Consider the following 24,720-nt stretch of genomic DNA (forward strand, 5'->3'; position numbering starts at 1 on the left):
CTGGGTGCGATCATACCAGCACAAATGCACTGGATCCCATCAGAACTCCGAAGTTAAGCGTGCTTGGGCGAGAGTAGTACTAGGATGGGTGACCTCCTGGGAAGTCCTCGTGTTGCACCCCTGTCACTTTTTTCGGCTATCTACCACTTTTTTCGAACAATCTTTCGGTTCTGGAACATCGATGCGAACTGAAACGCACGTTTAGTGCGACGCCTCCTACGTTTCGGTTGGGATCTTTTTATTTTCTGCCGGATAGTGAATTCAAATACGTCCGGTCTTTATTATGGCGGGGTGATAGTGTCGTTTGATTCGATAAACGGAATTCGTTCTGACATTTCATTTGCGGTCAAATTATAGCGGGGGTTTGTTCAGATTCAGTAACGTACAGGCTATAGCGGATGAGTGTACTAGTGGATGCGAGTCATGAATCCGGTCGGAAGGTGTTTACTGGCCGTGAGCTACCCTTGGTGCACAAATATCGTTCCGACGATAACTTTTGATCCGCCCGTCAGATCGTGGCGATTCTTATATTGATTCGGGGGTAATCGGGAAGATTCATCGCGCGATGACAGCCCTGGCGGTCATCCGGCTTCCCGACATGCTCGGATCGTCCATACGATGTCATCTAGCAGGATTTTTTCGCACTTTCATTTAAACGGACTTCGTACGACAATGTAAGTGGAAACTCTTTATTACTTTGACATTGGAGAGGCATGCTGGGTGCGATCATACCAGCACAAATGCACTGGATCCCATCAGAACCCCGAAGTTAAGCGTGCTTGGGCGAGAGTAGTACTAGGATGGGTGACCTCCTGGGAAGTCCTCGTGTTGCACCCCTGTCACTTTTTTCGGCTTTCTACCACTTTTTTCGAACAATCTTTCGGTTCTGGAATATCGAAGCGAACTGAAACGCACGTTTAGTGCGTCGCCTCCTAGGTTTCGGTTCGGATCTTTTTATTTTCTTCCGGATGGTGAATTCGAAGACGTCCGGTCTTTATTATGGCGGGGTGATAGTGTCGTTTGATTCGATAAACGGAATTCGTTCTGACATTTCATTTGCGGTCAAATTATAGCGGGGGTTTGTTCAGATTCAGTGACGTACAGGCTATAGCGGATGAGTGTACTAGTGGATGCGAGTCATGAATCCGGTCGGAAGGTGTTTACTGGCCGTGAGCTACCCTTGGTGCACAAATATCGTTCCGACGATAACTTTTGATCCGCCCGTCAGATCGTCGCGATTCTTATATTGATTCGGGGGTACTCGGGAAGATTCAACGCGCGATGACAGCCCTGGCGGTCATCCGGCTTTCCGACATGCTCGGATCGTCCATCCGGTGTCATCTAGCAGGATTTTTTCGCACTTTCATTTAAACGGACTTCGTACGACAATGCGAGTGGAAACTCTTTATTACTTTGACAATGGAGAGGCATGCTGGGTGCGATCATACCAGCACAAATGCACTGGATCCCATCAGAACTCCGAAGTTAAGCGTGCTTGGGCGAGAGTAGTACTAGGATGGGTGACCTCCTGGAAAGTCCTCGTGTTGCACCCCTGTCACTTTTTTCGGCTATCTACCACTTTTTTCGAACAATCTTTCGGTTCTGGAACATCGATGCGAACTGAAACGCACGTTTAGTGCGTCGCCTCCTACGTTTCGGTTCGGATCTTTTTATTTTCTTCCGGATGGTGAATTCAAAGACGTCCGGTCTTTATTATGGCGGGGTGATAGTGTCGTTTGATTCGATAAACGGAATTCGTTCTGACATTTCATTTGCGGTCAAATTATAGCGGGGGTTTGTTCAGATTCAGTGACGTACAGGCTATAGCGGATGAGTGTACTAGTGGATGCGAGTCATGAATCCGGTCGGAAGGTGTTTACTGGCCGTGAGCTACCCTTGGTGCACAAATATCGTTCCGACGATAACTTTTGATCCGCCCGTCAGATCGTGGCGATTCTTATATTTATTCGGGGGTAATCGGGAAGATTCATCGCGCGATGACAGCTCTGGCGGTTATCCGGCTTCCCGACATGCTCGGATCGTCCATCCGATGGCATCTAGCAGGATTTTTTCGCACTTTCATTTAAACGGACTTCGTACGACAATGCGAGTGGAAACTCTTTATTACTTTGACAATGGAGAGGCATGCTGGGTGCGATCATACCAGCACAAATGCACTGGATCCCATCAGAACTCCGATGTTAAGCGTGCTTGGGCGAGAGTAGTACTAGGATGGGTGACCTCCTGGGAAGTCCTCGTGTTGCACCCCTGTCACTTTTTTCGGCTATCTACCACTTTTTTCGAACAATCTTTCGGTTCTGGAACATCGATGCGAACTGAAACGCACGTTTAGTACGTCGCCTCTTACGTTTCGGTACGGATCTTTTTATTTTCTTCCGGATGGTTAATTCAAAGACGTCCGGTCTTTATTATGGCGGGGTGATAGTGTCGTTTGATTCGATAAACGGAATTCGTTCTGACATTTCATTTGCGGTCAAATTATAGCGGGGGTTTGTTCAGATTCAGTGACGTACAGGCTATAGCGGATGAGTGTACTAGTGGATGCGAGTCATGAATCCGGTCGGAAGGTGTTTACTGGCCGTGAGATACCCTTGGTGCACAAATATCGTTCCGACGATAACTTTTGATCCGCCCGTCAGATCGTCGCGATTCTTATATTGATTCGGGGGTACTCGGGAAGATTCATCGCGCGATGACAGCCCTGGCGGTCATCCGGCTTCCCGACATGCTCGGATCGTCCATCCGGTGTCATCTAGCAGGATTTTTTCGCACTTTCATTTAAACGGACTTCGTACGACAATGCGAGTGGAAACTCTATATTACTTTGACAATGGAGAGGCATGCTGGGTGCGATCATACCAGCACAAATGCACTGGATCCCATCAGAACTCCGAAGTTAAGCGTGCTTGGGCGAGAGTAGTACTAGGATGGGTGACCTCCTGGGAAGTCCTCGTGTTGCACCCCAGTCACTTTTTTCGAACAATCTTTCGGTTCTGGAACATCGATGCGAACTGAAACGCACGTTTAGTGCGACGCCTCCTACGTTTCGGTTGGGATCTTTTTATTTTCTGCCGGATAGTGAATTCAAATACGTCCGGTCTTTATTATGGCGGGGTGATAGTGTCGTTTGATTCGATAAACGGAATTCGTTCTGACATTTCATTTGCGGTCAAATTATAGCGGGGGTTTGTTCAGATTCAGTAACGTACAGGCTATAGCGGATGAGTGTACTAGTGGATGCGAGTCATGAATCCGGTCGGAAGGTGTTTACTGGCCGTGAGCTACCCTTGGTGCACAAATATCGTTCCGACGATAACTTTTGATCCGCCCGTCAGATCGTGGCGATTCTTATATTGATTCGGGGGTAATCGGGAAGATTCATCGCGCGATGACAGCCCTGGCGGTCATCCGGCTTCCCGACATGCTCGGATCGTCCATACGATGTCATCTAGCAGGATTTTTTCGCACTTTCATTTAAACGGACTTCGTACGACAATGTAAGTGGAAACTCTTTATTACTTTGACATTGGAGAGGCATGCTGGGTGCGATCATACCAGCACAAATGCACTGGATCCCATCAGAACCCCGAAGTTAAGCGTGCTTGGGCGAGAGTAGTACTAGGATGGGTGACCTCCTGGGAAGTCCTCGTGTTGCACCCCTGTCACTTTTTTCGGCTTTCTACCACTTTTTTCGAACAATCTTTCGGTTCTGGAATATCGAAGCGAACTGAAACGCACGTTTAGTGCGTCGCCTCATAGGTTTCGGTTCGGATCTTTTTATTTTCTTCCGGATGGTGAATTCGAAGACGTCCGGTCTTTATTATGGCGGGGTGATAGTGTCGTTTGATTCGATAAACGGAATTCGTTCTGACATTTCATTTGCGGTCAAATTATAGCGGGGGTTTGTTCAGATTCAGTGACGTACAGGCTATAGCGGATGAGTGTACTAGTGGATGCGAGTCATGAATCCGGTCGGAAGGTGTTTACTGGCCGTGAGCTACCCTTGGTGCACAAATATCGTTCCGACGATAACTTTTGATCCGCCCGTCAGATCGTCGCGATTCTTATATTGATTCGGGGGTACTCGGGAAGATTCAACGCGCGATGACAGCCCTGGCGGTCATCCGGCTTTCCGACATGCTCGGATCGTCCATCCGGTGTCATCTAGCAGGATTTTTTCGCACTTTCATTTAAACGGACTTCGTACGACAATGCGAGTGGAAACTCTTTATTACTTTGACAATGGAGAGGCATGCTGGGTGCGATCATACCAGCACAAATGCACTGGATCCCATCAGAACTCCGAAGTTAAGCGTGCTTGGGCGAGAGTAGTACTAGGATGGGTGACCTCCTGGAAAGTCCTCGTGTTGCACCCCTGTCACTTTTTTCGGCTATCTACCACTTTTTTCGAACAATCTTTCGGTTCTGGAACATCGATGCGAACTGAAACGCACGTTTAGTGCGTCGCCTCCTACGTTTCGGTTCGGATCTTTTTATTTTCTTCCGGATGGTGAATTCAAAGACGTCCGGTCTTTATTATGGCGGGGTGATAGTGTCGTTTGATTCGATAAACGGAATTCGTTCTGACATTTCATTTGCGGTCAAATTATAGCGGGGGTTTGTTCAGATTCAGTGACGTACAGGCTATAGCGGATGAGTGTACTAGTGGATGCGAGTCATGAATCCGGTCGGAAGGTGTTTACTGGCCGTGAGCTACCCTTGGTGCACAAATATCGTTCCGACGATAACTTTTGATCCGCCCGTCAGATCGTGGCGATTCTTATATTTATTCGGGGGTAATCGGGAAGATTCATCGCGCGATGACAGCTCTGGCGGTTATCCGGCTTCCCGACATGCTCGGATCGTCCATCCGATGGCATCTAGCAGGATTTTTTCGCACTTTCATTTAAACGGACTTCGTACGACAATGCGAGTGGAAACTCTTTATTACTTTGACAATGGAGAGGCATGCTGGGTGCGATCATACCAGCACAAATGCACTGGATCCCATCAGAACTCCGATGTTAAGCGTGCTTGGGCGAGAGTAGTACTAGGATGGGTGACCTCCTGGGAAGTCCTCGTGTTGCACCCCTGTCACTTTTTTCGGCTATCTACCACTTTTTTCGAACAATCTTTCGGTTCTGGAACATCGATGCGAACTGAAACGCACGTTTAGTACGTCGCCTCCTACGTTTCGGTACGGATCTTTTTATTTTCTTCCGGATGGTTAATTCAAAGACGTCCGGTCTTTATTATGGCGGGGTGATAGTGTCGTTTGATTCGATAAACGGAATTCGTTCTGACATTTCATTTGCGGTCAAATTATAGCGGGGGTTTGTTCAGATTCAGTGACGTACAGGCTATAGCGGATGAGTGTACTAGTGGATGCGAGTCATGAATCCGGTCGGAAGGTGTTTACTGGCCGTGAGATACCCTTGGTGCACAAATATCGTTCCGACGATAACTTTTGATCCGCCCGTCAGATCGTCGCGATTCTTATATTGATTCGGGGGTACTCGGGAAGATTCATCGCGCGATGACAGCCCTGGCGGTCATCCGGCTTCCCGACATGCTCGGATCGTCCATCCGGTGTCATCTAGCAGGATTTTTTCGCACTTTCATTTAAACGGACTTCGTACGACAATGCGAGTGGAAACTCTATATTACTTTGACAATGGAGAGGCATGCTGGGTGCGATCATACCAGCACAAATGCACTGGATCCCATCAGAACTCCGAAGTTAAGCGTGCTTGGGCGAGAGTAGTACTAGGATGGGTGACCTCCTGGGAAGTCCTCGTGTTGCACCCCAGTCACTTTTTTCGGCTATCTACCACTTTTTTCGAACAATCTTTCGGTTCTGGAACATCGATGCGAACTGAAACGCACGTTTAGTGCGACGCCTCCTACGTTTCGGTTGGGATCTTTTTATTTTCTGCCGGATAGTGAATTCAAATACGTCCGGTCTTTATTATGGCGGGGTGATAGTGTCGTTTGATTCGATAAACGGAATTCGTTCTGACATTTCATTTGCGGTCAAATTATAGCGGGGGTTTGTTCAGATTCAGTAACGTACAGGCTATAGCGGATGAGTGTACTAGTGGATGCGAGTCATGAATCCGGTCGGAAGGTGTTTACTGGCCGTGAGCTACCCTTGGTGCACAAATATCGTTCCGACGATAACTTTTGATCCGCCCGTCAGATCGTGGCGATTCTTATATTGATTCGGGGGTAATCGGGAAGATTCATCGCGCGATGACAGCCCTGGCGGTCATCCGGCTTCCCGACATGCTCGGATCGTCCATACGATGTCATCTAGCAGGATTTTTTCGCACTTTCATTTAAACGGACTTCGTACGACAATGTAAGTGGAAACTCTTTATTACTTTGACATTGGAGAGGCATGCTGGGTGCGATCATACCAGCACAAATGCACTGGATCCCATCAGAACCCCGAAGTTAAGCGTGCTTGGGCGAGAGTAGTACTAGGATGGGTGACCTCCTGGGAAGTCCTCGTGTTGCACCCCTGTCACTTTTTTCGGCTTTCTACCACTTTTTTCGAACAATCTTTCGGTTCTGGAATATCGAAGCGAACTGAAACGCACGTTTAGTGCGTCGCCTCCTAGGTTTCGGTTCGGATCTTTTTATTTTCTTCCGGATGGTGAATTCGAAGACGTCCGGTCTTTATTATGGCGGGGTGATAGTGTCGTTTGATTCGATAAACGGAATTCGTTCTGACATTTCATTTGCGGTCAAATTATAGCGGGGGTTTGTTCAGATTCAGTGACGTACAGGCTATAGCGGATGAGTGTACTAGTGGATGCGAGTCATGAATCCGGTCGGAAGGTGTTTACTGGCCGTGAGCTACCCTTGGTGCACAAATATCGTTCCGACGATAACTTTTGATCCGCCCGTCAGATCGTGGCGATTCTTATATTGATTCGGGGGTACTCGGGAAGATTCATCGCGCGATGACAGCCCTGGCGGTCATCCGGCTTTCCGACATGCTCGGATCGTCCATCCGGTGTCATCTAGCAGGATTTTTTCGCACTTTCATTTAAACGGACTTCGTACGACAATGCGAGTGGAAACTCTTTATTACTTTGACAATGGAGAGGCATGCTGGGTGCGATCATACCAGCACAAATACCCTGGATCCCATCAGAACTCCGAAGTTAAGCGTGCTTGGGCGAGAGTAGTACTAGGATGGGTGACCTCCTGGGAAGTCCTCGTGTTGCACCCCTGTCACTTTTTTCGGCTATCTACCACTTTTTTCGAACAATCTTTCGGTTCTGGAACATCGATGCGAACTGAAACGCACGTTTAGTGCGACGCCTCCTACGTTTCGGTTGGGATCTTTTTATTTTCTGCCGGATAGTGAATTCAAATACGTCCGGTCTTTATTATGGCGGGGTGATAGTGTCGTTTGATTCGATAAACGGAATTCGTTCTGACATTTCATTTGCGGTCAAATTATAGCGGGGGTTTGTTCAGATTCAGTAACGTACAGGCTATAGCGGATGAGTGTACTAGTGGATGCGAGTCATGAATCCGGTCGGAAGGTGTTTACTGGCCGTGAGCTACCCTTGGTGCACAAATATCGTTCCGACGATAACTTTTGATCCGCCCGTCAGATCGTGGCGATTCTTATATTGATTCGGGGGTAATCGGGAAGATTCATCGCGCGATGACAGCCCTGGCGGTCATCCGGCTTCCCGACATGCTCGGATCGTCCATACGATGTCATCTAGCAGGATTTTTTCGCACTTTCATTTAAACGGACTTCGTACGACAATGTAAGTGGAAACTCTTTATTACTTTGACATTGGAGAGGCATGCTGGGTGCGATCATACCAGCACAAATGCACTGGATCCCATCAGAACCCCGAAGTTAAGCGTGCTTGGGCGAGAGTAGTACTAGGATGGGTGACCTCCTGGGAAGTCCTCGTGTTGCACCCCTGTCACTTTTTTCGGCTTTCTACCACTTTTTTCGAACAATCTTTCGGTTCTGGAATATCGAAGCGAACTGAAACGCACGTTTAGTGCGTCGCCTCCTAGGTTTCGGTTCGGATCTTTTTATTTTCTTCCGGATGGTGAATTCGAAGACGTCCGGTCTTTATTATGGCGGGGTGATAGTGTCGTTTGATTCGATAAACGGAATTCGTTCTGACATTTCATTTGCGGTCAAATTATAGCGGGGGTTTGTTTAGATTCAGTGACGTACAAGCTATAGCGGATGAGTGTACTAGTGGATGAAAGTCATGAATCCGGTCGGAAGGTGTTTACTGGCCGTGAGCTACCCTTGGTGCACAAATATCGTTCCGACGATAACTTTTGATCCGCCCGTCAGATCGTGGCGATTCTTATATTGATTCGGGGGCACTCGGGAAGATTAATCGCGCGATGACAGCCTTGGTGGTCATCCGGCTTTCCGACATGCTCGGATCGTCCATCCGGTGTCATCTAGCAGGATTTTTTCGCACTTTCATTTAAACGGACTTCGTACGACAATGCGAGTGGAAACTCTTTATTACTTTGACAATGGAGAGGCATGCTGGGTGCGATCATACCAGCACAAATGCACTGGATCCCATCAGAACTCCGAAGTTAAGCGTGCTTGGGCGAGAGTAGTACTAGGATGGGTGACCTCCTGGGAAGTCCTCGTGTTGCACCCCTGTCACTTTTTTCGGCTATCTACCACTTTTTTCGAACAATCTTTCGGTTCTGGAACATCGATGCGAACTGAAACGCACGTTTAGTGCGTCGCCTCCTACGTTTCGGTACGGATCTTTTTATTTTCTTCCGGATGGTTAATTCAAAGACGTCCGGTCTTTATTATTGCGGGGTGATAGTGTCGTTTGATTCGATAAACGGAATTCGTTCTGACATTTCATTTGCGGTCAAATTATAGCGGGGGTTTGTTCAGATTCAGTGACGTACAGGCTATAGCGGATGAGTGTACTAGTGGATGCGAGTCATGAATCCGGTCGGAAGGTGTTTACTGGCCGTGAGCTACCCTTGGTGCACAAATATCGTTCCGACGATAACTTTTGATCCGCCCGTCAGATCGTGGCGATTCTTATATTGATTCGGGGGTACTCGGGAAGATTAATCGCGCGATGACAGCCTTGGCGGTCATCCGGCTTTCCGACATGCTCGGATCGTCCATCCGGTGTCATCTAGCAGGATTTTTTCGCACTTTCATTTAAACGGACTTCGTACGACAATGCGAGTGGAAACTCTATATTACTTTGACAATGGAGAGGCATGCTGGGTGCGATCATACCAGCACAAATGCACTGGATCCCATCAGAACTCCGAAGTTAAGCGTGCTTGGGCGAGAGTAGTACTAGGATGGGTGACCTCCTGGGAAGTCCTCGTGTTGCACCCCTGTCACTTTTTTCGGCTATCTACCACTTTTTTCGAACAATCTTTCGGTTCTGGAACATCGATGCGAACTGAAACGCACGTTTAGTGCGTCGCCTCCTACGTTTCGGTTCGGATCTTTTTATTTTCTTCCGGATGGTGAATTCAAAGACGTCCGGTCTTTATTATGGCGGGGTGATAGTGTCGTTTGATTCGATAAACAGAATTCGTTCTGACATTTCATTTGCGGTCAAATTATAGCGGGGGTTTGTTCAGATTCAGTGACGTACAGGCTATAGCGGATGAGTGTACTAGTGGATGCGAGTCATGAATCTGGTCGGAAGGTGTTTACTGGCCGTGAGCTACCCTTGGTGCACAAATATCGTTCCGACGATAACTTTTGATCCGCCCGTCAGATCGTCGCGATTCTTATATTGATTCGGGGGTACTCGGGAAGATTAATCGCGCGATGACAGCCTTGGCGGTCATCCGGCTTTCCGACATGCTCGGATCGTCCATCCGGTGTCATCTAGCAGGATTTTTTCGCACTTTCATTTAAACGGACTTCGTACGACAATGCGAGTGGAAACTCTTTATTACTTTGACAATGGAGAGGCATGCTGGGTGCGATCATACCAGCACAAATGCACTGGATCCCATCAGAACTCTGAAGTTAAGCGTGCTTGGGCAAGAGTAGTACTAGGATGGGTGACCTCCTGGGAAGTCCTCGTGTTGCACCCCTGTCACTTTTTTCGGCTATCTACCACTTTTTTCGAACAATCTTTCGGTTCTGGAACATCGATGCGAACTGAAACGCACGTTTAGTGCGACGCCTCCTACGTTTCGGTTGGGATCTTTTTATTTTCTGCCGGATAGTGAATTCAAATACGTCCGGTCTTTATTATGGCGGGGTGATAGTGTCGTTTGATTCGATAAACGGAATTCGTTCTGACATTTCATTTGCGGTCAAATTATAGCGGGGGTTTGTTCAGATTCAGTAACGTACAGGCTATAGCGGATGAGTGTACTAGTGGATGCGAGTCATGAATCCGGTCGGAAGGTGTTTACTGGCCGTGAGCTACCCTTGGTGCACAAATATCGTTCCGACGATAACTTTTGATCCGCCCGTCAGATCGTGGCGATTCTTATATTGATTCGGGGGTAATCGGGAAGATTCATCGCGCGATGACAGCCCTGGCAGTCATCCGGCTTCCCGACATGCTCGGATCGTCCATACGATGTCATCTAGCAGGATTTTTTCGCACTTTCATTTAAACGGACTTCGTACGACAATGTAAGTGGAAACTCTTTATTACTTTGACATTGGAGAGGCATGCTGGGTGCGATCATACCAGCACAAATGCACTGGATCCCATCAGAACCCCGAAGTTAAGCGTGCTTGGGCGAGAGTAGTACTAGGATGGGTGACCTCCTGGGAAGTCCTCGTGTTGCACCCCTGTCACTTTTTTCGGCTTTCTACCACTTTTTTCGAACAATCTTTCGGTTCTAGAATATCGAAGCGAACTGAAACGCACGTTTAGTGCGTCGCCTCCTAGGTTTCGGTTCGGATCTTTTTATTTTCTTCCGGATGGTGAATTCGAAGACGTCCGGTCTTTATTATGGCGGGGTGATAGTGTCGTTTGATTCGATAAACGGAATTCGTTCTGACATTTCATTTGCGGTCAAATTATAGCGGGGGTTTGTTCAGATTCAGTGACGTACAGGCTATAGCGGATGAGTGTACTAGTGGATGCGAGTCATGAATCCGGTCGGAAGGTGTTTACTGGCCGTGAGCTACCCTTGGTGCACAAATATCGTTCCGACGATAACTTTTGATCCGCCCGTCAGATCGTGGCGATTCTTATATTGATTCGGGGGTAATCGGGAAGATTCATCGCGCGATGACAGCCCTGGCGGTCATCCGGCTTCCCGACATGCTCGGATCGTCCATACGGTGTCATCTAGCAGGATTTTTTCGCACTTTCATTTAAACGGACTTCGTACGACAATGCGAGTGGAAACTCTTTATTACTTTGACAATGGAGAGGCATGCTGGATGCGATCATACCAGCACAAATACCCTGGATCCCATCAGAACTCCGAAGTTAAGCGTGCTTGGGCGAGAGTAGTACTAGGATGGGTGACCTCCTGGGAAGTCCTCGTGTTGCACCCCTGTCACTTTTTTCGGCTATCTACCACTTTTTTCGAACAATCTTTCGGTTCTGGAACATCGATGCGAACTGAAACGCACGTTTAGTGCGTCGCCTCCTACGTTTCGGTTGGGATCTTTTTATTTTCTGCCGGATAGTGAATTCAAATACGTCCGGTCTTTATTATGGCGGGGTGATAGTGTCGTTTGATTCGATAAACGGAATTCGTTCTGACATTTCATTTGCGGTCAAATTATAGCGGGGGTTTGTTCAGATTCAGTAACGTACAGGCTATAGCGGATGAGTGTACTAGTGGATGCGAGTCATGAATCCGGTCGGAAGGTGTTTACTGGCCGTGAGCTACCCTTGGTGCACAAATATCGTTCCGACGATAACTTTTGATCCGCCCGTCAGATCGTGGCGATTCTTATATTGATTCGGGGGTAATCGGGAAGATTCATCGCGCGATGACAGCCCTGGCGGTCATCCGGCTTCCCGACATGCTCGGATCGTCCATACGATGTCATCTAGCAGGATTTTTTCGCACTTTCATTTAAACGGACTTCGTACGACAATGTAAGTGGAAACTCTTTATTACTTTGACATTGGAGAGGCATGCTGGGTGCGATCATACCAGCACAAATGCACTGGATCCCATCAGAACCCCGAAGTTAAGCGTGCTTGGGCGAGAGTAGTACTAGGATGGGTGACCTCCTGGGAAGTCCTCGTGTTGCACCCCTGTCACTTTTTTCGGCTTTCTACCACTTTTTTCGAACAATCTTTCGGTTCTGGAATATCGAAGCGAACTGAAACGCACGTTTAGTGCGTCGCCTCCTAGGTTTCGGTTCGGATCTTTTTATTTTCTTCCGGATGGTGAATTCGAAGACGTCCGGTCTTTATTATGGCGGGGTGATAGTGTCGTTTGATTCGATAAACGGAATTCGTTCTGACATTTCATTTGCGGTCAAATTATAGCGGGGGTTTGTTTAGATTCAGTGACGTACAAGCTATAGCGGATGAGTGTACTAGTGGATGAAAGTCATGAATCCGGTCGGAAGGTGTTTACTGGCCGTGAGCTACCCTTGGTGCACAAATATCGTTCCGACGATAACTTTTGATCCGCCCGTCAGATCGTGGCGATTCTTATATTGATTCGGGGGTACTCGGGAAGATTAATCGCGCGATGACAGCCTTGGTGGTCATCCGGCTTTCCGACATGCTCGGATCGTCCATCCGGTGTCATCTAGCAGGATTTTTTCGCACTTTCATTTAAACGGACTTCGTACGACAATGCGAGTGGAAACTCTTTATTACTTTGACAATGGAGAGGCATGCTGGGTGCGATCATACCAGCACAAATGCACTGGATCCCATCAGAACTCCGAAGTTAAGCGTGCTTGGGCGAGAGTAGTACTAGGATGGGTGACCTCCTGGGAAGTCCTCGTGTTGCACCCCTGTCACTTTTTTCGGCTATCTACCACTTTTTTCGAACAATCTTTCGGTTCTGGAACATCGATGCGAACTGAAACGCACGTTTAGTGCGTCGCCTCCTACGTTTCGGTACGGATCTTTTTATTTTCTTCCGGATGGTTAATTCAAAGACGTCCGGTCTTTATTATGGCGGGGTGATAGTGTCGTTTGATTCGATAAACGGAATTCGTTCTGACATTTCATTTGCGGTCAAATTATAGCGGGGGTTTGTTCAGATTCAGTAACGTACAGGCTATAGCGGATGAGTGTACTAGTGGATGCGAGTCATGAATCCGGTCGGAAGGTGTTTACTGGCCGTGAGCTACCCTTGGTGCACAAATATCGTTCCGACGATAACTTTTGATCCGCCCGTCAGATCGTGGCGATTCTTATATTGATTCGGGGGTAATCGGGAAGATTCATCGCGCGATGACAGCCCTGGCGGTCATCCGGCTTCCCGACATGCTCGGATCGTCCATACGATGTCATCTAGCAGGATTTTTTCGCACTTTCATTTAAACGGACTTCGTACGACAATGTAAGTGGAAACTCTTTATTACTTTGACATTGGAGAGGCATGCTGGGTGCGATCATACCAGCACAAATGCACTGGATCCCATCAGAACCCCGAAGTTAAGCGTGCTTGGGCGAGAGTAGTACTAGGATGGGTGACCTCCTGGGAAGTCCTCGTGTTGCACCCCTGTCACTTTTTTCGGCTTTCTACCACTTTTTTCGAACAATCTTTCGGTTCTGGAATATCGAAGCGAACTGAAACGCACGTTTAGTGCGTCGCCTCCTAGGTTTCGGTTGGGATCTTTTTATTTTCTTCCGGATGGTGAATTCGAAGACGTCCGGTCTTTATTATGGCGGGGTGATAGTGTCGTTTGATTCGATAAACGGAATTCGTTCTGACATTTCATTTGCGGTCAAATTATAGCGGGGGTTTGTTCAGATTCAGTGACGTACAGGCTATAGCGGATGAGTGTACTAGTGGATGCGAGTCATGAATCCGGTCGGAAGGTGTTTACTGGCCGTGAGCTACCCTTGGTGCACAAATATCGTTCCGACGATAACTTTTGATCCGCCCGTCAGATCGTCGCGATTCTTATATTGATTCGGGGGTACTCGGGAAGATTCAACGCGCGATGACAGCCCTGGCGGTCATCCGGCTTTCCGACATGCTCGGATCGTCCATCCGGTGTCATCTAGCAGGATTTTTTCGCACTTTCATTTAAACGGACTTCGTACGACAATGCGAGTGGAAACTCTTTATTACTTTGACAATGGAGAGGCATGCTGGGTGCGATCATACCAGCACAAATGCACTGGATCCCATCAGAACTCCGAAGTTAAGCGTGCTTGGGCGAGAGTAGTACTAGGATGGGTGACCTCCTGGAAAGTCCTCGTGTTGCACCCCTGTCACTTTTTTCGGCTATCTACCACTTTTTTCGAACAATCTTTCGGTTCTGGAACATCGATGCGAACTGAAACGCACGTTTAGTGCGTCGCCTCCTAGGTTTCGGTTCGGATCTTTTTATTTTCTTCCGGATGGTGAATTCAAAGACGTCCGGTCTTTATTATGGCGGGGTGATAGTGTCGTTTGATTCGATAAACGGAATTCGTTCTGACATTTCATTTGCGGTCAAATTATAGCGGGGGTTTGTTCAGATTCAGTGACGTACAGGCTATAGCGGATGAGTGTACTAGTGGATGCGAGTCATGAATCCGGTCGGAAGGTGTTTACTGGCCGTGAGCTACCCTTGGTGCACAAATATCGTTCCGACGATAACTTTTGATCCGCCCGTCAGATCGTGGCGATTCTTATATTTATTCGGGGGTAATCGGGAAGATTCATCGCGCGATGACAGCTCTGGCGGTCATCCGGCTTCCCGACATGCTCGGATCGTCCATCCGATGGCATCTAGCAGGATTTTTTCGCACTTTCATTTAAACGGACTTCGTACGACAATGCGAGTGGAAACTCTTTATTACTTTGACAATGGAGAGGCATGCTGGGTGCGATCATACCAGCACAAATGCACTGGATCCCATCAGAACTCCGATGTTAAGCGTGCTTGGGCGAGAGTAGTACTAGGATGGGTGACCTCCTGGGAAGTCCTCGTGTTGCACCCCTGTCACTTTTTTCGGCTATCTACCACTTTTTTCGAACAATCTTTCGGTTCTGGAACATCGATGCGAACTGAAACGCACGTTTAGTACGTCGCCTCCTACGTTTCGGTACGGATCTTTTTATTTTCTTCCGGATGGTTAATTCAAAGACGTCCGGTCTTTATTATGGCGGGGTGATAGTGTCGTTTGATTCGATAAACGGAATTCGTTCTGACATTTCATTTGCGGTCAAATTATAGCGGGGGTTTGTTCAGATTCAGTAACGTACAGGCTATAGCGGATGAGTGTACTAGTGGATGCGAGTCATGAATCCGGTCGGAAGGTGTTTACTGGCCGTGAGCTACCCTTGGTGCACAAATATCGTTCCGACGATAACTTTTGATCCGCCCGTCAGATCGTGGCGATTCTTATATTGATTCGGGGGTAATCGGGAAGATTCATCGCGCGATGACAGCCCTGGCGGTCATCCGGCTTCCCGACATGCTCGGATCGTCCATACGATGTCATCTAGCAGGATTTTTTCGCACTTTCATTTAAACGGACTTCGTACGACAATGTAAGTGGAAACTCTTTATTACTTTGACATTGGAGAGGCATGCTGGGTGCGATCATACCAGCACAAATGCACTGGATCCCATCAGAACCCCGAAGTTAAGCGTGCTTGGGCGAGAGTAGTACTAGGATGGGTGACCTCCTGGGAAGTCCTCGTGTTGCACCCCTGTCACTTTTTTCGGCTTTCTACCACTTTTTTCGAACAATCTTTCGGTTCTGGAATATCGAAGCGAACTGAAACGCACGTTTAGTGCGTCGCCTCCTAGGTTTCGGTTCGGATCTTTTTATTTTCTTCCGGATGGTGAATTCGAAGACGTCCGGTCTTTATTATGGCGGGGTGATAGTGTCGTTTGATTCGATAAACGGAATTCGTTCTGACATTTCATTTGCGGTCAAATTATAGCGGGGGTTTGTTTAGATTCAGTGACGTACAAGCTATAGCGGATGAGTGTACTAGTGGATGAAAGTCATGAATCCGGTCGGAAGGTGTTTACTGGCCGTGAGCTACCCTTGGTGCACAAATATCGTTCCGACGATAACTTTTGATCCGCCCGTCAGATCGTGGCGATTCTTATATTGATTCGGGGGTACTCGGGAAGATTAATCGCGCGATGACAGCCTTGGTGGTCATCCGGCTTTCCGACATGCTCGGATCGTCCATCCGGTGTCATCTAGCAGGATTTTTTCGCACTTTCATTTAAACGGACTTCGTACGACAATGCGAGTGGAAACTCTTTATTACTTTGACAATGGAGAGGCATGCTGGGTGCGATCATACCAGCACAAATGCACTGGATCCCATCAGAACTCCGAAGTTAAGCGTGCTTGGGCGAGAGTAGTACTAGGATGGGTGACCTCCTGGGAAGTCCTCGTGTTGCACCCCTGTCACTTTTTTCGGCTATCTACCACTTTTTTCGAACAATCTTTCGGTTCTGGAACATCGATGCGAACTGAAACGCACGTTTAGTGCGTCGCCTCCTACGTTTCGGTACGGATCTTTTTATTTTCTTCCGGATGGTTAATTCAAAGACGTCCGGTCTTTATTATGGCGGGGTGATAGTGTCGTTTGATTCGATAAACGGAATTCGTTCTGACATTTCATTTGCGGTCAAATTATAGCGGGGGTTTGTTCAGATTCAGTAACGTACAGGCTATAGCGGATGAGTGTACTAGTGGATGCGAGTCATGAATCCGGTCGGAAGGTGTTTACTGGCCGTGAGCTACCCTTGGTGCACAAATATCGTTCCGACGATAACTTTTGATCCGCCCGTCAGATCGTGGCGATTCTTATATTGATTCGGGGGTAATCGGGAAGATTCATCGCGCGATGACAGCCCTGGCGGTCATCCGGCTTCCCGACATGCTCGGATCGTCCATACGATGTCATCTAGCAGGATTTTTTCGCACTTTCATTTAAACGGACTTCGTACGACAATGTAAGTGGAAACTCTTTATTACTTTGACATTGGAGAGGCATGCTGGGTGCGATCATACCAGCACAAATGCACTGGATCCCATCAGAACCCCGAAGTTAAGCGTGCTTGGGCGAGAGTAGTACTAGGATGGGTGACCTCCTGGGAAGTCCTCGTGTTGCACCCCTGTCACTTTTTTCGGCTTTCTACCACTTTTTTCGAACAATCTTTCGGTTCTGGAATATCGAAGCGAACTGAAACGCACGTTTAGTGCGTCGCCTCCTAGGTTTCGGTTCGGATCTTTTTATTTTCTTCCGGATGGTGAATTCGAAGACGTCCGGTCTTTATTATGGCGGGGTGATAGTGTCGTTTGATTCGATAAACGGAATTCGTTCTGACATTTCATTTGCGGTCAAATTATAGCGGGGGTTTGTTCAGATTCAGTGACGTACAGGCTATAGCGGATGAGTGTACTAGTGGATGCGAGTCATGAATCCGGTCGGAAGGTGTTTACTGGCCGTGAGCTACCCTTGGTGCACAAATATCGTTCCGACGATAACTTTTGATCCGCCCGTCAGATCGTCGCGATTCTTATATTGATTCGGGGGTACTCGGGAAGATTCAACGCGCGATGACAGCCCTGGCGGTCATCCGGCTTTCCGACATGCTCGGATCGTCCATCCGGTGTCATCTAGCAGGATTTTTTCGCACTTTCATTTAAACGGACTTCGTACGACAATGCGAGTGGAAACTCTTTATTACTTTGACAATGGAGAGGCATGCTGGGTGCGATCATACCAGCACAAATGCACTGGATCCCATCAGAACTCCGAAGTTAAGCGTGCTTGGGCGAGAGTAGTACTAGGATGGGTGACCTCCTGGAAAGTCCTCGTGTTGCACCCCTGTCACTTTTTTCGGCTATCTACCACTTTTTTCGAACAATCTTTCGGTTCTGGAACATCGATGCGAACTGAAACGCACGTTTAGTGCGTCGCCTCCTACGTTTCGGTTCGGATCTTTTTATTTTCTTCCGGATGGTGAATTCAAAGACGTCCGGTCTTTATTATGGCGGGGTGATAGTGTCGTTTGATTCGATAAACGGAATTCGTTCTGACATTTCATTTGCGGTCAAATTATAGCGGGGGTTTGTTCAGATTCAGTGACGTACAGGCTATAGCGGATGAGTGTACTAGTGGATGCGAGTCATGAATCCGGTCGGAAGGTGTTTACTGGCCGTGAGCTACCCTTGGTGCACAAATATCGTTCCGACGATAACTTTTGATCCGCCCGTCAGATCGTCGCGATTCTTATATTTATTCGGGGGTAATCGGGAAGATTCATCGCGCGATGACAGCTCTGGCGGTTATCCGGCTTCCCGACATGCTCGGATCGTCCATCCGATGGCATCTAGCAGGATTTTTTCGCACTTTCATTTAAACGGACTTCGTACGACAATGCGAGTGGAAACTCTTTATTACTTTGACAATGGAGAGGCATGCTGGGTGCGATCATACCAGCACAAATGCACTGGATCCCATCAGAACTCCGATGTTAAGCGTGCTTGGGCGAGAGTAGTACTAGGATGGGTGACCTCCTGGGAAGTCCTCGTGTTGCACCCCTGTCACTTTTTTCGGCTATCTACCACTTTTTTCGAACAATCTTTCGGTTCTGGAACATCGATGCGAACTGAAACGCACGTTTAGTACGTCGCCTCCTACGTTTCGGTACGGATCTTTTTATTTTCTTCCGGATGGTTAATTCAAAGACGTCCGGTCTTTATTATGGCGGGGTGATAGTGTCGTTTGATTCGATAAACGGAATTCGTTCTGACATTTCATTTGCGGTCAAATTATAGCGGGGGTTTGTTCAGATTCAGTGACGTACAGGCTATAGCGGATGAGTGTACTAGTGGATGCGAGTCATGAATCCGGTCGGAAGGTGTTTACTGGCCGTGAGATACCCTTGGTGCACAAATATCGTTCCGACGATAACTTTTGATCCGCCCGTCAGATCGTCGCGATTCTTATATTGATTCGGGGGTACTCGGGAAGATTCATCGCGCGATGACAGCCCTGGCGGTCATCCGGCTTCCCGACATGCTCGGATCGTCCATCCGGTGTCATCTAGCAGGATTTTTTCGCACTTTCATTTAAACGGACTTCGTACGACAATGCGAGTGGAAACTCTTTATTACTTTGACAATGGAGAGGCATGCTGGGTGCGATCATACCAGCACAAATGCACTGGATCCCATCAGAACTCCGAAGTTAAGCGTGCTTGGGCGAGAGTAGTACTAGGATGGGTGACCTCCTGGGAAGTCCTCGTGTTGCACCCCAGTCACTTTTTTCGGCTATCTACCACTTTTTTCGAACAATCTTTCGGTTCTGGAACATCGCTGCGAACTGAAACGCACGTTTATTGCGACGCCTCCTACGTTTCGGTTCGGATCTTTTTATTTTCTTCCGGATGGTGAATTCAAAGACGTCCGGTCTTTATTATGGCGGGGTGATAGTGTCGTTTGATTCGATAAACGGAATTCGTTCTGACATTTCATTTGCTGTCAAATTATAGCGGGGGTTTGTTTAGATTCAGTGACGTACAAGCTATAGCGGATGAGTGTACTAGTGGATGAAAGTCATGAATCCGGTCGGAAGGTGTTTACTGGCCGTGAGCTACCCTTGGTGCACAAATATCGTACCGACGATAACTTTTGATCCACCCGTCAGATCGTGGCGATTCTTATATTGATTCGGGGGTACTCGGGAAGATTAATCGCGCGATGACAGCCTTGGGGGTCATCCGGCTTTCCGACATGCTCGGATCGTCCATCCGGTGTCATCTAGCAAGATTTTTTCGCACTTTCATTTAAACGGACTTCGTACGAAAATGCGAGTGGAAACTCTTTATTACTTTGACAATGGAGAGGCATGCTGGGTGCGATCATACCAGCACAAATGCACTGGATCCCATCAGAACTCCGAAGTTAAGCGTGCTTGGGCGAGAGTAGTACTAGGATGGGTGACCTCCTGGGAAGTCCTCGTGTTGCACCCCTGTCACTTTTTTCGGCTATCTACCACTTTTTTCGAACAATCTTTCGGTTCTGGAACATCGATGCGAACTGAAACGCACGTTTAGTGCGACGCCTCCTACGTTTCGGTTGGGATCTTTTTATTTTCTGCCGGATAGTGAATTCAAATACGTCCGGTCTTTATTATGGCGGGGTGATAGTGTCGTTTGATTCGATAAACGGAATTCGTTCTGACATTTCATTTGCGGTCAAATTATAGCGGGGGTTTGTTCAGATTCAGTAACGTACAGGCTATAGCGGATGAGTGTACTAGTGGATGCGAGTCATGAATCCGGTCGGAAGGTGTTTACTGGCCGTGAGCTACCCTTGGTGCACAAATATCGTTCCGACGATAACTTTTGATCCGCCCGTCAGATCGTGGCGATTCTTATATTGATTCGGGGGTAATCGGGAAGATTCATCGCGCGATGACAGCCCTGGCGGTCATCCGGCTTCCCGACATGCTCGGATCGTCCATACGATGTCATCTAGCAGGATTTTTTCGCACTTTCATTTAAACGGACTTCGTACGACAATGTAAGTGGAAACTCTTTATTACTTTGACATTGGAGAGGCATGCTGGGTGCGATCATACCAGCACAAATGCACTGGATCCCATCAGAACCCCGAAGTTAAGCGTGCTTGGGCGAGAGTAGTACTAGGATGGGTGACCTCCTGGGAAGTCCTCGTGTTGCACCCCTGTCACTTTTTTCGGCTTTCTACCACTTTTTTCGAACAATCTTTCGGTTCTGGAATATCGAAGCGAACTGAAACGCACGTTTAGTGCGTCGCCTCCTAGGTTTCGGTTCGGATCTTTTTATTTTCTTCCGGATGGTGAATTCGAAGACGTCCGGTCTTTATTATGGCGGGGTGATAGTGTCGTTTGATTCGATAAACGGAATTCGTTCTGACATTTCATTTGCGGTCAAATTATAGCGGGGGTTTGTTCAGATTCAGTGACGTACAGGCTATAGCGGATGAGTGTACTAGTGGAAGCGAGTCATGAATCCGGTCGGAAGGTGTTTACTGGCCGTGAGCTACCCTTGGTGCACAAATATCGTTCCGACGATAACTTTTGATCCGCCCGTCAGATCGTCGCGATTCTTATATTGATTCGGGGGTACTCGGGAAGATTCATCGCGCGATGACAGCCTTGGCGGTCATCCGGCTTTCCGACATGCTCGGATCGTCCATCCGGTGTCATCTAGCAGGATTTTTTCGCACTTTCATTTAAACGGACTTCGTACGACAATGCGAGTGGAAACTCTTTATTACTTTGACAATGGAGAGGCATGCTGGGTGCGATCATACCAGCACAAATGCACTGGATCCCATCAGAACTCCGAAGTTAAGCGTGCTTGGGCGAGAGTAGTACTAGGATGGGTGACCTCCTGGAAAGTCCTCGTGTTGCACCCCTGTCACTTTTTTCGGCTATCTACCACTTTTTTCGAACAATCTTTCGGTTCTGGAACATCGATGCGAACTGAAACGCACGTTTAGTGCGTCGCCTCCTACGTTTCGGTTCGGATCTTTTTATTTTCTTCCGGATGGTGAATTCAAAGACGTCCGGTCTTTATTATGGCGGGGTGATAGTGTCGTTTGATTCGATAAACGGAATTCGTTCTGACATTTCATTTGCGGTCAAATTATAGCGGGGGTTTGTTCAGATTCAGTGACGTACAGGCTATAGCGGATGAGTGTACTAGTGGATGCGAGTCATGAATCCGGTCGGAAGGTGTTTACTGGCCGTGAGCTACCCTTGGTGCACAAATATCGTTCCGACGATAACTTTTGATCCGCCCGTCAGATCGTGGCGATTCTTATATTTATTCGGGGGTAATCGGGAAGATTCATCGCGCGATGACAGCTCTGGCGGTTATCCGGCTTCCCGACATGCTCGGATCGTCCATCCGATGGCATCTAGCAGGATTTTTTCGCACTTTCATTTAAACGGACTTCGTACGACAATGCGAGTGGAAACTCTTTATTACTTTGACAATGGAGAGGCATGCTGGGTGCGATCATACCAGCACAAATGCACTGGATCCCATCAGAACTCCGATGTTAAGCGTGCTTGGGCGAGAGTAGTACTAGGATGGGTGACCTCCTGGGAAGTCCTCGTGTTGCACCCCTGTCACTTTTTTCGGCTATCTACCACTTTTTTCGAACAATCTTTCGGTTCTGGAACATCGATGCGAACTGAAACGCACGTTTAGTACGTCGCCTCCTACGTTTCGGTACGGATCTTTTTATTTTCTTCCGGATGGTTAATTCAAAGACGTCCGGTCTTTATTATGGCGGGGTGATAGTGTCGTTTGATTCGATAAACGGAATTCGTTCTGACATTTCATTTGCGGTCAAATTATAGCGGGGGTTTGTTCAGATTCAGTGACGTACAGGCTATAGCGGATGAGTGTACTAGTGGATGCGAGTCATGAATCCGGTCGGAAGGTGTTTACTGGCCGTGAGATACCCTTGGTGCACAAATATCGTTCCGACGATAACTTTTGATCCGCCCGTCAGATCGTCGCGATTCTTATATTGATTCGGGGGTACTCGGGAAGATTCATCGCGCGATGACAGCCCTGGCGGTCATCCGGCTTCCCGACATGCTCGGATCGTCCATCCGGTGTCATCTAGCAGGATTTTTTCGCACTTTCATTTAAACGGACTTCGTACGACAATGCGAGTGGAAACTCTTTATTACTTTGACAATGGAGAGGCATGCTGGGTGCGATCATACCAGCACAAATGCACTGGATCCCATCAGAACTCCGAAGTTAAGCGTGCTTGGGCGAGAGTAGTACTAGGATGGGTGACCTCCTGGGAAGTCCTCGTGTTGCACCCCAGTCACTTTTTTCGGCTATCTACCACTTTTTTCGAACAATCTTTCGGTTCTGGAACATCGATTCGAACTGAAACGCACGTTTATTGCGACGCCTCCTACGTTTCGGTTCGGATCTTTTTATTTTCTTCCGGATGGTGAATTCAAAGACGTCCGGTCTTTATTATGGCGGGGTGATAGTGTCGTTTGATTCGATAAACGGAATTCGTTTTGACATTTCATTTGCGGTCAAATTATAGCGGGGGTTTGTTCAGATTCAGTGACGTACAGGCTATAGCGGATGAGTGTACTAGTGGATGCGAGTCATGAATCCGGTCGGAAGGTGTTTACTGGCCGTGAGCTACCCTTGGTGCACAAATATCGTTCCGACGATAACTTTTGATCCGCCCGTCAGATCGTGGCGATTCTTATATTGATTCGGGGGTACTCGGGAAGATTCATCGCGCGATGACAGCCCTGGCGGTCATCCGGCTTTCCGACATGCTCGGATCGTCCATCCGGTGTCATCTAGCAGGATTTTTTCGCACTTTCATTTAAACGGACTTCGTACGACAATGCGAGTGGAAACTCTTTATTACTTTGACAATGCAGAGGCATGCTGGGTGCGATCATACCAGCACAAATACCCTGGATCCCATCAGAACTCCGAAGTTAAGCGTGCTTGGGCGAGAGTAGTACTAGGATGGGTGACCTCCTGGGAAGTCCTCGTGTTGCACCCCTGTCACTTTTTTCGGCTATCTACCACTTTTTTCGAACAATCTTTCGGTTCTGGAACATCGATGCGAACTGAAACGCACGTTTAGTGCGACACCTCCTACGTTTCGGTTGGGATCTTTTTATTTTCTGCCGGATAGTGAATTCAAATACGTCCGGTCTTTATTATGGCGGGGTGATAGTGTCGTTTGATTCGATAAACGGAATTCGTTCTGACATTTCATTTGCGGTCAAATTATAGCGGGGGTTTGTTCAGATTCAGTAACGTACAGGCTATAGCGGATGAGTGTACTAGTGGATGCGAGTCATGAATCCGGTCGGAAGGTGTTTACTGGCCGTGAGCTACCCTTGGTGCACAAATATCGTTCCGACGATAACTTTTGATCCGCCCGTCAGATCGTGGCGATTCTTATATTGATTCGGGGGTAATCGGGAAGATTCATCGCGCGATGACAGCCCTGGCGGTCATCCGGCTTCCCGACATGCTCGGATCGTCCATACGATGTCATCTAGCAGGATTTTTTCGCACTTTCATTTAAACGGACTTCGTACGACAATGTAAGTGGAAACTCTTTATTACTTTGACATTGGAGAGGCATGCTGGGTGCGATCATACCAGCACAAATGCACTGGATCCCATCAGAACCCCGAAGTTAAGCGTGCTTGGGCGAGAGTAGTACTAGGATGGGTGACCTCCTGGGAAGTCCTCGTGTTGCACCCCTGTCACTTTTTTCGGCTTTCTACCACTTTTTTCGAACAATCTTTCGGTTCTGGAATATCGAAGCGAACTGAAACGCACGTTTAGTGCGTCGCCTCCTAGGTTTCGGTTCGGATCTTTTTATTTTCTTCCGGATGGTGAATTCGAAGACGTCCGGTCTTTATTATGGCGGGGTGATAGTGTCGTTTGATTCGATAAACGGAATTCGTTCTGACATTTCATTTGCGGTCAAATTATAGCGGGGGTTTGTTCAGATTCAGTGACGTACAGGCTATAGC

General features: G+C 47.9%; 35 non-coding genes across 35 annotated transcripts; all 35 read left to right on the forward strand.

Moving 5' to 3' along the window:
• Positions 1-2: 2 nt before the first annotated feature.
• LOC143872238 (5S ribosomal RNA) lies at positions 3-121 on the forward strand. Its single transcript, XR_013246994.1, has one exon. It is a non-coding gene; the product is annotated as a 5S ribosomal RNA (ribosomal RNA).
• Positions 122-718: 597 nt separating this feature from the next.
• LOC143874115 (5S ribosomal RNA) lies at positions 719-837 on the forward strand. The gene has a single exon (XR_013248805.1). It is a non-coding gene; the product is annotated as a 5S ribosomal RNA (ribosomal RNA).
• Positions 838-1,434: 597 nt separating this feature from the next.
• LOC143873801 (5S ribosomal RNA) lies at positions 1,435-1,553 on the forward strand. The gene has a single exon (XR_013248499.1). It is a non-coding gene; the product is annotated as a 5S ribosomal RNA (ribosomal RNA).
• A 597-nt stretch (positions 1,554-2,150) lies between these two features.
• On the forward strand, positions 2,151-2,269 carry LOC143873625 (5S ribosomal RNA). The gene has a single exon (XR_013248328.1). It is a non-coding gene; the product is annotated as a 5S ribosomal RNA (ribosomal RNA).
• A 597-nt stretch (positions 2,270-2,866) lies between these two features.
• On the forward strand, positions 2,867-2,985 carry LOC143872239 (5S ribosomal RNA). The gene has a single exon (XR_013246995.1). It is a non-coding gene; the product is annotated as a 5S ribosomal RNA (ribosomal RNA).
• A 577-nt stretch (positions 2,986-3,562) lies between these two features.
• LOC143874116 (5S ribosomal RNA) lies at positions 3,563-3,681 on the forward strand. The gene has a single exon (XR_013248806.1). It is a non-coding gene; the product is annotated as a 5S ribosomal RNA (ribosomal RNA).
• A 597-nt stretch (positions 3,682-4,278) lies between these two features.
• On the forward strand, positions 4,279-4,397 carry LOC143873802 (5S ribosomal RNA). Its single transcript, XR_013248500.1, has one exon. It is a non-coding gene; the product is annotated as a 5S ribosomal RNA (ribosomal RNA).
• Positions 4,398-4,994: 597 nt separating this feature from the next.
• On the forward strand, positions 4,995-5,113 carry LOC143873626 (5S ribosomal RNA). The gene has a single exon (XR_013248329.1). It is a non-coding gene; the product is annotated as a 5S ribosomal RNA (ribosomal RNA).
• A 597-nt stretch (positions 5,114-5,710) lies between these two features.
• LOC143872240 (5S ribosomal RNA) lies at positions 5,711-5,829 on the forward strand. The gene has a single exon (XR_013246996.1). It is a non-coding gene; the product is annotated as a 5S ribosomal RNA (ribosomal RNA).
• Positions 5,830-6,426: 597 nt separating this feature from the next.
• LOC143874117 (5S ribosomal RNA) lies at positions 6,427-6,545 on the forward strand. Its single transcript, XR_013248807.1, has one exon. It is a non-coding gene; the product is annotated as a 5S ribosomal RNA (ribosomal RNA).
• A 597-nt stretch (positions 6,546-7,142) lies between these two features.
• LOC143873560 (5S ribosomal RNA) lies at positions 7,143-7,261 on the forward strand. Its single transcript, XR_013248265.1, has one exon. It is a non-coding gene; the product is annotated as a 5S ribosomal RNA (ribosomal RNA).
• Positions 7,262-7,858: 597 nt separating this feature from the next.
• On the forward strand, positions 7,859-7,977 carry LOC143874118 (5S ribosomal RNA). Its single transcript, XR_013248808.1, has one exon. It is a non-coding gene; the product is annotated as a 5S ribosomal RNA (ribosomal RNA).
• A 597-nt stretch (positions 7,978-8,574) lies between these two features.
• On the forward strand, positions 8,575-8,693 carry LOC143872241 (5S ribosomal RNA). The gene has a single exon (XR_013246997.1). It is a non-coding gene; the product is annotated as a 5S ribosomal RNA (ribosomal RNA).
• Positions 8,694-9,290: 597 nt separating this feature from the next.
• LOC143872242 (5S ribosomal RNA) lies at positions 9,291-9,409 on the forward strand. The gene has a single exon (XR_013246998.1). It is a non-coding gene; the product is annotated as a 5S ribosomal RNA (ribosomal RNA).
• A 597-nt stretch (positions 9,410-10,006) lies between these two features.
• LOC143874474 (5S ribosomal RNA) lies at positions 10,007-10,125 on the forward strand. The gene has a single exon (XR_013249153.1). It is a non-coding gene; the product is annotated as a 5S ribosomal RNA (ribosomal RNA).
• Positions 10,126-10,722: 597 nt separating this feature from the next.
• On the forward strand, positions 10,723-10,841 carry LOC143874119 (5S ribosomal RNA). Its single transcript, XR_013248809.1, has one exon. It is a non-coding gene; the product is annotated as a 5S ribosomal RNA (ribosomal RNA).
• Positions 10,842-11,438: 597 nt separating this feature from the next.
• Positions 11,439-11,557, forward strand: LOC143874391 (5S ribosomal RNA). Its single transcript, XR_013249073.1, has one exon. It is a non-coding gene; the product is annotated as a 5S ribosomal RNA (ribosomal RNA).
• A 597-nt stretch (positions 11,558-12,154) lies between these two features.
• On the forward strand, positions 12,155-12,273 carry LOC143874120 (5S ribosomal RNA). The gene has a single exon (XR_013248810.1). It is a non-coding gene; the product is annotated as a 5S ribosomal RNA (ribosomal RNA).
• Positions 12,274-12,870: 597 nt separating this feature from the next.
• LOC143872243 (5S ribosomal RNA) lies at positions 12,871-12,989 on the forward strand. The gene has a single exon (XR_013246999.1). It is a non-coding gene; the product is annotated as a 5S ribosomal RNA (ribosomal RNA).
• Positions 12,990-13,586: 597 nt separating this feature from the next.
• Positions 13,587-13,705, forward strand: LOC143874121 (5S ribosomal RNA). Its single transcript, XR_013248811.1, has one exon. It is a non-coding gene; the product is annotated as a 5S ribosomal RNA (ribosomal RNA).
• A 597-nt stretch (positions 13,706-14,302) lies between these two features.
• Positions 14,303-14,421, forward strand: LOC143873803 (5S ribosomal RNA). The gene has a single exon (XR_013248501.1). It is a non-coding gene; the product is annotated as a 5S ribosomal RNA (ribosomal RNA).
• Positions 14,422-15,018: 597 nt separating this feature from the next.
• LOC143873628 (5S ribosomal RNA) lies at positions 15,019-15,137 on the forward strand. Its single transcript, XR_013248330.1, has one exon. It is a non-coding gene; the product is annotated as a 5S ribosomal RNA (ribosomal RNA).
• A 597-nt stretch (positions 15,138-15,734) lies between these two features.
• Positions 15,735-15,853, forward strand: LOC143874122 (5S ribosomal RNA). The gene has a single exon (XR_013248812.1). It is a non-coding gene; the product is annotated as a 5S ribosomal RNA (ribosomal RNA).
• A 597-nt stretch (positions 15,854-16,450) lies between these two features.
• Positions 16,451-16,569, forward strand: LOC143872244 (5S ribosomal RNA). The gene has a single exon (XR_013247000.1). It is a non-coding gene; the product is annotated as a 5S ribosomal RNA (ribosomal RNA).
• A 597-nt stretch (positions 16,570-17,166) lies between these two features.
• On the forward strand, positions 17,167-17,285 carry LOC143874124 (5S ribosomal RNA). Its single transcript, XR_013248814.1, has one exon. It is a non-coding gene; the product is annotated as a 5S ribosomal RNA (ribosomal RNA).
• A 597-nt stretch (positions 17,286-17,882) lies between these two features.
• On the forward strand, positions 17,883-18,001 carry LOC143873804 (5S ribosomal RNA). The gene has a single exon (XR_013248502.1). It is a non-coding gene; the product is annotated as a 5S ribosomal RNA (ribosomal RNA).
• A 597-nt stretch (positions 18,002-18,598) lies between these two features.
• LOC143873629 (5S ribosomal RNA) lies at positions 18,599-18,717 on the forward strand. The gene has a single exon (XR_013248331.1). It is a non-coding gene; the product is annotated as a 5S ribosomal RNA (ribosomal RNA).
• Positions 18,718-19,314: 597 nt separating this feature from the next.
• On the forward strand, positions 19,315-19,433 carry LOC143872246 (5S ribosomal RNA). The gene has a single exon (XR_013247002.1). It is a non-coding gene; the product is annotated as a 5S ribosomal RNA (ribosomal RNA).
• A 597-nt stretch (positions 19,434-20,030) lies between these two features.
• Positions 20,031-20,149, forward strand: LOC143872247 (5S ribosomal RNA). Its single transcript, XR_013247003.1, has one exon. It is a non-coding gene; the product is annotated as a 5S ribosomal RNA (ribosomal RNA).
• Positions 20,150-20,746: 597 nt separating this feature from the next.
• LOC143874125 (5S ribosomal RNA) lies at positions 20,747-20,865 on the forward strand. The gene has a single exon (XR_013248815.1). It is a non-coding gene; the product is annotated as a 5S ribosomal RNA (ribosomal RNA).
• A 597-nt stretch (positions 20,866-21,462) lies between these two features.
• LOC143873805 (5S ribosomal RNA) lies at positions 21,463-21,581 on the forward strand. Its single transcript, XR_013248503.1, has one exon. It is a non-coding gene; the product is annotated as a 5S ribosomal RNA (ribosomal RNA).
• Positions 21,582-22,178: 597 nt separating this feature from the next.
• On the forward strand, positions 22,179-22,297 carry LOC143873630 (5S ribosomal RNA). Its single transcript, XR_013248332.1, has one exon. It is a non-coding gene; the product is annotated as a 5S ribosomal RNA (ribosomal RNA).
• A 597-nt stretch (positions 22,298-22,894) lies between these two features.
• Positions 22,895-23,013, forward strand: LOC143872248 (5S ribosomal RNA). The gene has a single exon (XR_013247004.1). It is a non-coding gene; the product is annotated as a 5S ribosomal RNA (ribosomal RNA).
• A 597-nt stretch (positions 23,014-23,610) lies between these two features.
• On the forward strand, positions 23,611-23,729 carry LOC143873561 (5S ribosomal RNA). The gene has a single exon (XR_013248266.1). It is a non-coding gene; the product is annotated as a 5S ribosomal RNA (ribosomal RNA).
• A 597-nt stretch (positions 23,730-24,326) lies between these two features.
• Positions 24,327-24,445, forward strand: LOC143874126 (5S ribosomal RNA). The gene has a single exon (XR_013248816.1). It is a non-coding gene; the product is annotated as a 5S ribosomal RNA (ribosomal RNA).
• The last annotated feature ends 275 nt before the right edge of the window (positions 24,446-24,720 follow it).

The sequence above is a fragment of the Tasmannia lanceolata genome, unplaced genomic scaffold (assembly GCF_043159265.1).
Source record: "Tasmannia lanceolata isolate RefF3 unplaced genomic scaffold, GAP_Taslan_0.1 ptg000003l, whole genome shotgun sequence".
NCBI lineage: Eukaryota > Viridiplantae > Streptophyta > Magnoliopsida > Canellales > Winteraceae > Tasmannia > Tasmannia lanceolata.